General features: G+C 45.3%; 1 protein-coding gene across 1 annotated transcript in view; it reads right to left on the bottom strand.

Annotated features, from left to right (window-relative positions):
- The window catches only part of AMOTL1 (angiomotin like 1), a 127,581-nt gene extending 115,334 nt beyond the window's left edge, over positions 1-12,247 (bottom strand). The window contains exon 1 of the mRNA XM_023739832.1: positions 12,150-12,247. The gene's annotated coding sequence lies outside the window, so the exon portion shown is untranslated. The remainder of the gene's footprint in view (positions 1-12,149) is intronic.
- Between the last annotated feature and the right edge of the window lie 827 nt (positions 12,248-13,074).

A 13,074-nucleotide genomic window follows, 5' to 3' on the forward strand; every position in this document is an offset into this window, starting at 1 on the left:
GACCAGACTTACTGGTCTGACACAGACTGGAGGAACCTCTGAGACTATGGCTCCTGGGCTCCCTGCTAACTCAGAACTGAAGCCACTCCAGAAGTCCACCTTTCAGCCAATGATCAGACAGGCCTATAAAACAATAACACATGTGAGGAACGAGCTTCTTAGTTCAATCAAGTATACGAGACCAAATGGGCAACACCTGCCCAAAAGCAAAGACCAGAAGGCAGGAAGAGACAGGAAAACTGGATGAATGGACACAGGGAACCTGGGGTGGAAAGGGAAAGGGGAAGAGTGCTGACACATTGCTGGCGGATTGCAACCAATGTCACAAAACAATTTGTGCATAAATTTTTGAATGAGAAACTAATTTGCACTGTAAATTTTCACCTAAAACACAATAAAATTTTTAAAAAAATTTCTGTTTTGAACCAGCATGTATGGAGTGTATCCTCCAGGCCAGAAAATTGTAAACATTATCTCATTCCATCAGTACATAACACCCTGCAAGATAGGTATTATGACCCATGTTTTATAGATGAGGAGAAGAGGCTAGACAAAGTTATGTGAATTACCCAAGATCACAAGGCTAGGGAGAGTCAGGATTCAAGCCTGTTTTTCTGTGCAGAGCTCTTGTTCTAACCATTACGTTATGTTATCTCCCAACCAAAGAGTTCCTCCTCCCAGCTGGCCTGTGCAAGAGAGAGCTGCTCCCATCCTCACTCTACACCTCTGGGTACTATTACAAAGCCTGACACCAGCATGGTTAGTGATGGATCTAGACAGTTTTCATAGGCTCCCACAGGCTGTTAGGGACCTGAGCTTGTTTCTAAGTTTTTCTTTTCCTTATGAGAGGCAGTAAGATTTATTAAGCCCCTACTTTGTGCCAATCACTATGTTAGGCATGTTACATACATTCTCTCTTCCTAAACCACCACAGGCAATATCGTCCCTTGGGAAGCAACTGAGTATTTAAAAGCCAGGCTTAGGAGTCAGTCGATGGTGGGATTGGATCTGCTTCCGCCACTTATTAGCTATATGATTTTGGGTGGATGACTTAACTTTTCTAAAACTCAGTTCACCCTCTTTTGATTAAGTGGGGATTACAATAGTATCCACCTCAAAGCATTGTGAGAAATTCATGAGTTAACGGCATGTAAAGCTCTTAGCACGGTGTTTACTTAACACACAGCACGTCACCGATCGTTATTAATATTTCATCCCTTTTCTTTCCAAATGTGATCATTCTAGAAGAGTTTTAATTATTGCCTTGAGGCCAGACACACAGAAATTCTTTTTTGGATACTGCTTATTGCTGCCTATGTGGTTGACCAGCCAGAGAGCTTAGATTTCCTCCTCCTTTTAAAAATATTTCCTGTTTGGCTCTAAAAGTTGTATACAACCTTTTTTTTTTTTTTTTTTCATACTCAAAAGGGAGATTCCAGACTGAACATTTGCTACAGACTAAACAGAATGACAGGCAGTTCTGTGTACCTGTTGGACCTTGTGTTGGTTAACCTGATGTGTCCACCTGATGCCTCCACCTCCTGTGGTTACCCTCCCATCTCACAGGAGTGTGCTGTAACCTGGAAACAGTTGTTCTTTATTTTTGTTAATTGCCAATGAGTTGATTTCAACTCATGGTGAGCCCATGTGTGCAGAGTAGAACTGCTCCGCAGGGTTTTCAAGCGGATCACCAGGCCTGTCTTCTAAGATGCCTCTGGGTGGTTTTGAATCATCATCCTTCCGGCTAGTAGTCCAGCGCTTAACCGTTTATACCACCAGGGACTCCCACAGGAGGGTCGAATGAGTTAGTAAATCAAAAGCACTTACGACAAACCGCCAGCATTTAATAAATGTTACCTCATTTCCTGCTGCGTCCCTCTTTCCTGCCTCCCCCCTCTTCCCTCATCACTCTCAAGTATGGCTTCCTTCTCTGAACTCTATTCTGTTTTATCTGGTGACAATGCCAGAAGAGAAAAGGAAAAACGAAACCAGCTGCAAAAGCACAAAGCCAGAGCCACCATAGCCCAAATAGTGCCTTTGAGCAAATTAGAAAAAGAACAAAGGAGCCCTGGCAGGTTTACCGTTTCCAGCAGCAGACCTTAATCATTTAGCCCCTGCGTTACTTTCAGTGGGGTTCAGTTTAGACCAGGTTCTATACCCACAGGCTCCTTCTCTGTTTTTGTAATAATCTGAAGAGTTTCCATAAAATATTTACTGTTATACAGCGACTTGAAAGCAGCTCAGTGTCTACTATTCCCAGTAGTCTTAAAACAAAAACAAAAAACCCTCTGGGAAGAGCTTGAAAATAAATCTTGCTACCAGGTGGTCAATAATCTTGCTAACTCTGGATTTGGGCATACAAAGGTCAGAGGGAGAGGAGAATTAAGCAGTTATACATATATATAATTCATCTTCATGGCACATGTGGTTATTTTAACGTCAAATATATATGTATATATACATACACATATACATGTATGCCATATACTTATGTGTGCCATGAAGATGAATGCTCATATCCAGCTATCTAGCGATCCTATAAAAGGTGTATTTCAGCAGGCAGCAAGCAGCTAGAGACAGCAAAATCATCCCTGAACATCTGTTTCTCCCATTTTGCCAAGAAGCATTCTTTTTTTATCCCCTTTTATGATTTGACCTGTTCCATTCTCTGGGAAAGGGCCCTAGGAAGGCAAGCACTGCCTTTTCTGTCCATATTCCAACTTAAGACAGAAAAAGGAAGGAGAAAACAAGAAAAGGAAGGGGAGAGGAGACTGACACAGGGAAACAGAGGCAGAGATGGGGGAGTGAAGGAGGCGGAGAGAGACAGGGACAGAAACAGAATGAGAAATCAAGGTAGGGGAAAGAAAGCGGAGGTTAAGGGGTAACAGACAGAGCACTCGAGCAAGTGGTATCTAATCAGTTTAAGTGTCCACCCTGGGAAAAACTGATTTGAGGGGTATGAGAGGAACAAAACCAAACAGGACATATTCCAGAATGATAATCCAGTGAGAACACGACCGAGGAACTATAATCACATTATCCTTGAACAGATCAAGCTGGTCGTATATTTACCCTCATAGCGCTTAACAAACGATGAAACACCACTGTTTCTGAGTAGTCACATTTGTGTTTAATATTCAGGAATGACTGGGCACAGCCCTAAAATATTTCTACTAGAAACATCTCTTTGGCAAGGAAAATGCCCTTTCCATTTTCGTGTGTGTGCGTGCGTGCGTGCGTGCGTGCGTGCGTGCGTGCGTGCGTGTGTGTGTGTGTCTGTGTGTGAGCTTGTGTGTACCTGTATCTATTTTATCCCATTATTCCATATCTCCTTCTCTGCTCTTTTTCAGCAGGGTAGACACTTAGCTCCCCAGAATTTACTGTCATTTTCCTCCTTCCTACTCCATTCTCTCTTCCAACTAGAATGCAATAAAATAAAGCTTCACCTCCTGGACAATGCATATTATTACCTAGCTAACAAATATTTGGGGAGTGGGATTATTTTTTTACATCCAAGTCTAGGTCCAACCACCCTCAATTATGCTTTCATATTCCTCTCCAAGCTTCTACTGCCCTGTCCCAAATCATGCTGCTGCAAAGGTTTAGTTTCCTTTAGAAATATCATCAGCACCATCAGGAATATCCCAGGGACTCTAAGCAGTAATACAGAGCAGGAAGAAAGGAAATGGGTAATGGAAGCAAGGACGAGTTTTTCTGCTTGTTGCTTCAGATCCCATTATGAAAAATTCCTTTGGAGCACACTGCTCACTATTTGGTGGTCTAAAGAAAACAACAAAAATATATATGTACATAGCTTGGAGCACCTGCCATTCATTCATTTGCTTATTCAACAAATAGGTACTGAATAGCCAGGTAATATACTGCCAAGTTCTGTCCTAGACACTTTTACATATGTTATTTTATTCAACTCACAAGTGAATCTCTCTGAGGGGAAGGCAACTTGGGCTTTCACATCCCCAGAAAACTGGGATTGGCCCTGGAGTCAGATTACATACTGAACCTAAGCTTTGCCTCTAACTAGCTGCGTGATGTTGGGCAGATCATTTAACCTGGCTAAGCTTCTGTTTCCACCTCCATAAAATGAAGATAATTCTATATGCTTCACTCAGTTGTTCTAAGGATCAAATGCACTAATGTGTCCAACAAGACCAATCACAGAAAAGACTGAGTTACCCAGACTTAGGGAAGGATGGCAACGTTGAACTACTGTGATTATTTCATTCAAGCCAAGAGGCCAGACCACACCCCTGTGGTAGGGTGAGGTTTCCTGTGACGGGAATTGAATTTTCCACTGTCAATCATCCTGAGAAAACGTTAAACTGGGATGAAAACTCCCTCCCTTTTAGAAGCTATGTTGGTAGGAGTAAAGGTTGGGGTGGGAGGAGGAGTACAGCAGGAGAGTCAGGCTTCCAAGATGGGGTGGCCCAGACCAAGGCACAGAGCTAGCCTGATTCAAGACCCTAGGGTGGGGCTGGGCTTATGTGTAGCTGGAAGGACCTGGCTGAAAGTCAGCCTGAAGCTGAAAGACACACAGGGGAGTAGTGTCCTCATCCTTGTGACAGCAGAGAGTAAGACACAGGAAAGCAGGAGCAGGTGGTCTACACAGGTCTCAGCAAGCAAATGCCAAGCCTCCAAGTTCTGGCATGAGCAGTGGCAGCAACAGCAACGGACAGCATTGCACGGCCACCGATGTCTGGAGTAGAAAGGATGTGGAACATTTATCATGGTGTCCACTGGCCTCAACAGGGTGTATCTGAGTTCCAACTCTCCTGGCAAGGGGCTACAGCAGCCAGAACTGACACTTTAGATGCAAATAAGCTCAACCTGAGAACTCTTGGACATGTAACTGGATGTATCAAAGTTAAAGAAAGACTTGATTTCTTAGTAATATGGGTGAATCCTTAGAAGCTGTTATAATTTGGGCTGCCAATATGGGTACATTACAGAAGCCCCAAATTGGTAAACTGAGTATACTGTTTATACTTCTAAAGTGCCTGACACAGAGTTGTTGTTGTTAGTGTCTGTCAAGTTGATTCTCATGTCAGCAGAGTAGAACTGCTCCATAGGGTTTTCAAGGCTGTGGCACTGAGTAGGTGAGTAACAATCCTAGCTCCTTTCTCCTTATTCATCCTCATAAAAATAGGAGTGAGAAAACTTTGGATGCAGGATAGAATCAGAGCACATTTGCTCACAACTCCTGAGCAATGATAGGAAGGAGGAAGGGGTGAGAGGCAATATTATTTAACTTAAGGGTCAAAACTAAAGTCTTTCAGAAGGTTTTTACCATGTCTGAAGCTATCTGAGCACTTGAGTAAAGGCATGTAGACACAGTAACATTTTACAGTAGATTGACACATTTGAATCATGGTGTCGGAGAAGAAAATTGAATACACCATGGACTGCCAGAAGAATGAACAAATCGATCTTGGAAGAAGTACAGCCAGAACATTCCTTAGAAGTGAAGATGACGAGACCTCGTCTCATGTATTTTGGACATGTTATCAGGAAAGATCAGTCCCTGGAGAAGGACATCATGCTTGGCAAAGTACAGGGTCAGCAAAAAAGAGGAAGACCCTTGACAAGATGGACTGACAGTGGCTGTAACAATGGGCTCAAGCATAGTTAACAATTGTGAGGATGGCACAGGACTGGGCAACATTTCGTTCTGTTATACTTGGGTCACTACGAGTCGGAGCCGACTCAACAGCAACAACAACAACAACACTACATTTGGGCATCCCTCATGTAACTCATTCAATCCTCACCACCATGCTCTGAGGATGGTCCTATTATCTCCATTGTATCAGTCAGGGCCCTATTAGGAAATGGATGGCACCCTCAAAAGGAGTGCCTGAACAGAGTTTGACGAAGGGACTACTTAAAAAGGGCAGGGTTAAGGGAAAACAGCGAGGGAAGATGAAGCACTCTGGGGCTAGCAACAGGGGGAATCTGCTACATCCTTAAGGCTGAAGCGGAAAGGCGAAGCGAAGGTTACCAGAGGATGTAGCAACAACGCCTGTTGCTCTAGGAGATGATCACTCTGCAGGAGCTGTGGCCTTTTGTAGAATAATACAGCCAGGTCAACCCACAACCTGATGGGAAGGGAATAAGTACCCTGACGGCTCTTTCTTCCTACCCTCCCATATCCTGCCTGTGCCTCTCACTGACCAAACCCAACTGGAAGCCGGATGATGTGTTCCAAAAGGTCAGCCTTCCAAAGCATGGAGCAGAGTGGCAAAGATGGTGAGTGGGTTGGGAGGAGCATCAGAGAATAGCTAGCACATGATTTTACAGATTAGGGAACAGAGATACAGATTAAGTACAGCAAGTAAGAGGTGGAACTAAAATTTAAACCCATACAGTATGACTCTTGAGTCTTAACCACTTAGCCATGCTTTCTACAACTTGTCAAAAACATCACTAGCTAACCAGCACCTCTTTCTCCCTGCAGCCATCCCAACCATTCTTCTGGTAACAGACCCCACCCTAACCCTACCCAAATGTCCCAGCCTTCTTGGAGCTAGGTATGGCCATGTGACTAAAGTCCTGAGCAATGGAATGTGGGTGAAGTGATGTGTGCAGCTTTCACAGTGTGCCTTTCACTTTTCTTCTCTCTTTCCTATGAACTGGAATGTGGATGTGACGGTGGATATGAAGCAGCCACCTTAGACCACTGCATGAAAACTACATATTGAGGATACCAGAGCACCATGAAGTCACCATACCAACCCTAGACTTTTTATGCCCTAAGTGAAAGAGAAATTAACATGTATCTTGTTTAAGTTACTGTCATTCTGGTCCTTGTTATAGCAGCCAAACTTGCATCCTAAACAGTACAAAGCCTAAGCACCTGCATGGCCAAGATGAGGCTCAGTCACTGTGGTTTGAGCAATAACAGGAATGTGACTGGTAGAAACAGCTAGTGATCACCAATGCAAGCGCTCTCCTCTTCTTCCTGGACACGTTTCTAGACTATTTCCCAGCCTCCCTGCATCTAGGTGTGGCTATGGGACTAGTTCTCATCTTTGGAATATGAGGGGAAGTGAGTAGGTCACCCCCAGGCTGAGGAAATCAAGGGTGAGCATACCTTTTCCTTGCTCACTTCATTCACTCATCTGTCACACAGATGCAAAGGATCTAGTGAAGGACTCTAAGGCTCTAGAAGATGGCGGAGCCAGGGGATGGAAAGAGCCTAGGGCTCTCAATGACCATATGGAGCAGAGCTCTCTGACAGCCCAACACTAAACTGTAGCATGAGGAAGAAACACAACCTTTATTGTGTTAAGCCACTGAGATTGGGTCTGTTCGTTATAGCAGTTAGCCTATCCTGCCATACTTGCAAGTTGCTATACTCTGATCATACGGGTGAAAGGCACAAACACTATTATCCGGGGCTGCAATCCCATCCCATATTTTAGAAGGACAAGGGGCAGGACTGGCAAACAGTTATTATTTTAAAGAAGTTACACAAATGGTATCATTTATTCTAATAAAGCCTATGCATCCTGCCTGAATAAGGAAGGCAAGAATAGCACAAGAAAATGTTTTCTCATGGCATACTGGCCCCCAGGGGAGTTAGCCCTGGTGGCTTCCAAAAATGCTACTCTCATGAGACACTCCTCTTCAGGCCCTCAGAGGGCAGTTCATGGAGTCTGAGCAAAGAGAGAAGCAACTGAGCTCACTGAGGCATGCCAGAGGTCAAGTAACCTCAAAGGGCAACAAATTAGGAAACGTTAAAAACAAGGGACCAGTTTGTTTTTGGATGGTGGGAGTGGATTTTTTCTCCATTCTTTCTAATGTCCCAATTTTCTAGAATAAGCATGTGTTACTTTTATACTAAAAACTGTTTTAAAACATCAGTTTTCAAGAAAGCTGGAAAACAGATAAGCCTAGAGAATGAACAAAAGAGAGATATAGGTCATGGGTCAAAGGCTCTAGTCCCCCAGGCACTGTTACAACAAGGCTGAGGCCAATCATAGAGATACGTAACTATGGAAAGATAAAGCATCTCAGAGGAGACTCCTTCACTCACTTGTTCGGCAAGCATTTACTGAGGATTTACGAGTACCGGGCACTGTGCCGGCTGCTCAGTTTACAAAGAAGAATGAGGTGCCCACAGTCTGGTACGGTGGACTGCGAACTTAGCTGTACATTGGAACAACCTGAAATGTGATTTAAAAAAAAAAAGAAAAAAAAAAAAAACCCAATGCCTGGATGAACAGCCTAGAGATTCTGATGTAATTGGTCTGGGTTACATCTTATCCTCAAGGAGCCCTGGTGGTGCAATGGTTAAGAGCTCAGCTGCTAACCAAAAGGTTGGCGGTTTAAACCTACCCAGCAGCTCCGTAGGAGAAAGACCTGGTGATGTGCTCTCATGAAGACTATTGTTCTTAGGTGCCATCGAGTCAGTTCTGACTCATAATGACTCTTTGTACAACAGAACGAAACACTGCCCAGTCCTGCACCATCCTCACAATCGTTATGTTTGAGCCCACCGTTGCAGCCACTGTGTCAATCCTCCCCGTTGAGGGTCTTCCTCTCTTTTGCTGATCCTCTACTTTACCAAGAGTGATGTCCTTTTCCAGGGACTGATGCTTCCTGATAACATGTTCAAAGTATGTGAGACGAAGTTTCGCTTGCCATCCTCACTTCTAAGGAGTGTTCTGGCTATACTTCTTCCAAGACAGATTACAGCCTAGAAAACCCTATGGGGCAGTTCTACTCTGTCACATGGGATTGTCTGAGTCAAAACTGACACAACAGCACCTAGCAACAGGATCTACCCCAGGACTTTTAAAAGCTCTGCTGATTCTTATGTGCAGCCAAGGTTAAGAAGCACAAGAAGGACATGACACACGGGCTAAGTGTTGAAGGATGCGTAGGAACTAGACAGGGGAGGAAGAGGGAAGGGGAGGAAGGGCACGCAGGCAAAAGGAACAAAGGTGCATCTACAGGATTGCTCCACAGTTCAATATAACTAGAAGGTTAAAGGGGGTAGGAGTGATACAGATCATGTAGGTCTTTCTATGCCAAACCAAATGTTTATCCTTTAGGTGTGGGGACTCAATGAAGGTTATTAGACAGAGGCAGATAGACATGGTCAGATCTAGGTTCATCCCCACTTACCATGCATTCTTCTTTACCCCCTCAGGCCATCACTTCTACCTATGGAAGGGACTACAGAAAGGCTACAAAGAGCTGTGGGCTTTGCCTCCTTAGAAAACGGTACCACCACCAAGGACAGAGGGCACAATTCTCTACTCCCCATCATGGCAGCCTTCCACACAGCAATCATCCTTTTTCTACTGCCTTTTCCAAAGCCCCCCTTTTGGTGACTAAATTTTCATTACATGATTTTGCTGCAATACTGAACACAAATTCCCCAAGGAAGCAGCTGGAGTTCAACTGGAGACTGATATAAAAATTCAGGAAATGAAACAGACTATCAATCTTGCTGCAAGAAGGTAGTGGGACTGTCATCAAAGACCTAAGATTAAAAACCATTTCATATGCTGCCCCAGGGATACATCCACAAAATAAATCAATTGACCCAATCAGCATCCCCAGGTGTTTGTTTCCGGAGACTAGGTAACAAAGAAATTTCTAGAAATAAAAATGGTTTTGGTTACTAGGTGGGACAATTAATAAGAGCTATTTCATCCTTCATGCCTGGGAAATAAATGTCTTTCAAATGAATAATAATAAAAGTAATACTAACAAGTACTTTATAAATTTCTCCACATATAACGTGATGCTAGGGCTTTACATACATCGTTTACACATCCATGCAACTGGTTTGACAAGATAACTGAAGTTCAGAGCAGTTAGGTCACCTGCCTGAGGTTATACAGTAAGTGCAGTATAAAATTCAAACTACGTCTTTATGACTTCCCTCTAGCTCTTTCCCAGGTTCCTTATATTCTGGCCAAGGAGTGAGTCTGTGCTCATCTGTGCTCCAGAAAGAATGACCGCCATCTTGCTGCAGTTGACAAGCTCATCAACTGCTGTAAGAAGCATTTTCCCTCCTGTGCATCTAAGAAAAGCACCAAAAACTATCATAACTCTTTCCAAGGGAGACATGCCAGTTCCCTCTTTGACCTGAATAGCATGGAAACAATGCAGTCTCATTCAAAGAGCTGCTCTGTCAGGGGGAGAACAACCCTTTGGAGACACGATGCACCCAAACAGCACCACACATGAATGCAAAAACACTTAATACCCATAGGCTATAGGCTTTTTTTTTTTTTGTCTTAAGGCACCTTACAGAATCTCAGAAGGCCAGAAATGGAAGGCACCTTAGAGGACATCTGGCACAACCCCAGCTTTTCGTAAGTGAGGAAACTGGGGCACAGAAAAGTTCACACATCTACTAAGGAAGCTGGGGCAAAGTGAGGACTAGAACCCTGGTCTCTGGCTCACAGACTTTTGTTCTACTGTCCATCACCCTCTAAGCCCAGAGCTCAGGAGGGGACCCCATGGTTCCTATCAGACTCTCACCTCCTCATGAGATAGTAGGCTTTACCCACACATGAGCTGAGAGAGAAAAAAAAGGTTGTTTTCTTATTCTCTACAGCTAATTTCAAGCTCCCCTCACCGCTATTTATCAGTGCCTCAGCTGGGCAGCAGAGAAGGCTATTATCATCTGGTCTGTTAATCCCAGAGTGACATATGGAAATGAAAGAGGCCAAACATCTGGACCTCTCTGGTATATAAATCATTCTGTGAATGCAAATGATTTAGTAGTAATATAGTCGGGCGTCTCAGAGAAAGCAGTGCTCATTCTGCCGTTGCTTATGCTGATCTATAATTTAAAAGGACCAAATAGCTTCTGTCACACTGTAGAGTGCCAACGTTTGTGTCATTAATATACAATTATACACATGTGGAGCAGATCACCAAGTACCTGCCCTTTCAAAAAATCGCTTAATGCAAAGCTATGGTTTAGATATCATTTTCATTTCACAAAAGGATTCACCATAGTGTGCAAACAAATTTTACTCATGTATTTAATCTATGATTTCATTTACAGAGATGTAATTGCCTCACAACTTGTCAGAAATGCATCTTCTGAATAGAGCAAAGTACTCTTCCCCACCCAGAATGCCAGCCTTGGTCTGGACCTGTTTTGGGGTGCTTGGCTCCTAGAAATGAATGGAAGTCACCGTTGCTGAAGCCGAATTCTACTTAAAGTGGTATGAGACACCACACATCCCACGACAAGAGGCTGACCAGACAGAAGGTGCCCAAGGCTGAGAGTGTCGCTGTGGATAAACATTTTTTTAAACTGCTGTCTGTGGACAATTTCTCTTCTCCTTTACTGCCAACTTACACTAGAAAAAAAAAAAATCCTTCCATTTCATGGTAGGAAAGCAAGGTTTTCAGGCTGGTGATAAGCGAAAAGGATGGACAGGCTTGACAGCCCAGATTGTTAGCGGCTAACCCAGAGAGAGAGGGAAAAAAAAAAGAACCCATCCACTAAGCCACCGGGAGAGACTGGGTGTCAGGAATACTTAGAGGGATCCTGACAACGCAAATTTCCTTCTCCTCACAGAGGGAAGTCTGTGTCTGACAAGAGTGTCGCGGTTCACCCATCATAGCGACAGGCGGAAGAGGCCGAAATGCCCTAGTCCAAGACACCTACAGGCTGAATGAGGAATAGAAGCCAGGGACCCAGCTTCCAGGTTCTGTCGTTTAATTTCCAGACTGCCGTTTTAGGCCCTCAACTTCATTAAATTTATGTTAAGAATTATCCACACCATGTCCTCCTTGACTTGTCAAGGCTCGGCAACGCAGAAGCAGCCCCCGTCCCGTTCTTCCAGGCAGGATGAGTTCACGCTGCTTCCACAGGCCCCGGGTCGGGAAGTTTGCTCCGTGCCGCGCTCCTCGGAGCCGCACCATCGACACGGCCACACACATTCAGGACACATCCTGACACTTTCCCCGCCACCCCAAAGCACACGCACCGAGGAAGGGCCAGTTCGCACCCCAAAGGGAGCACGCGACCCCGGGAAGTGGTCTCCAGACCCTTTCTCTCAGCCCCTCCGGCGCCTCTGGGCTACCTGCGCCCCCCATACTCGGGGTTCTTGAGCGGAATTCCGAGAAGAAAAGGTAAAAAGGGGCAGACTCACCTAACTCCTCTGGACTGTAGGACGCGGGAGTGGCTTCCACAAACTCACTGTCTGGAGGAAGAAGAAAAGCAGAAAACAAAAAATAGAATCGCAACCATTCCGGGAGAATCGCTGAAGCATCCGTTCCAGTGCAGGTCCCTTAGAAAAGCGCGGGCTTCTCTCTCCTAGCGTTCAGAATCCGTCAACAGGGCCACGAGGGATCCAGTCCGACGGATTCACTGACGATAGGAAAATGCCAAAGAAACTTACGGGCAATTCGGCCCAGGGTGCGAGCGTCTCCCAGGCGCGCGCCAACTTTGCGCGGGTGCGACCCCGCGCCCGCGGCTCCCGGGGCAGGGCGCGCCGGGCCGCGGCCTCATCGTCGGGCCTCACCCCGCGGGGCGCATCGCTCTGCTCGCCCGGCCTCGCGCCGACGTTCCAGCACCGAGAAGCCCCAAAGATTCCCGACAAGCCTGGAAGGACCGAGGGCGTGAAGCAGTCGCAAGCTCCCAGCGCACACCGGCCAGCCGCCCCGCGCGCATCCCCGCCGCCCGTCCCGCCCCCCGCCCGTTGCTAGGCGACCGCGGCCTTCACGCTCCGCAGCGGCGTGCGCGCTGTCTTCCAACTCCGTGTTGGAGCGGTTCTACCTCCCTGACCATTTAGTGAAAATTAGAGCATAACCAGTTCCAAAACTATCCCCTGCTTTTTTATATTACCTTTGCCCCATCGACGCTTGGAAAATCGTTTGTTTTGTGGCTTCTGGTGAGAAGATGCAGAATTTTCAGAGCTGGACTATGCCTTGCAACGAAAGAGGAGGAGCTTCAAATGCTTCAATCTCCACCTTATTTTGAACCCTAATTCTAACTCTAATCCAAAAAAATGTTCCCTCCACTTAAGAGACCACCTGGTTCAAATAAGCAGGGTAATATGATCTCCACTTCACAGG

The sequence above is a fragment of the Trichechus manatus genome, unplaced genomic scaffold (assembly GCF_000243295.1).
Source record: "Trichechus manatus latirostris isolate Lorelei unplaced genomic scaffold, TriManLat1.0 scaffold00141, whole genome shotgun sequence".
NCBI lineage: Eukaryota > Metazoa > Chordata > Mammalia > Sirenia > Trichechidae > Trichechus > Trichechus manatus.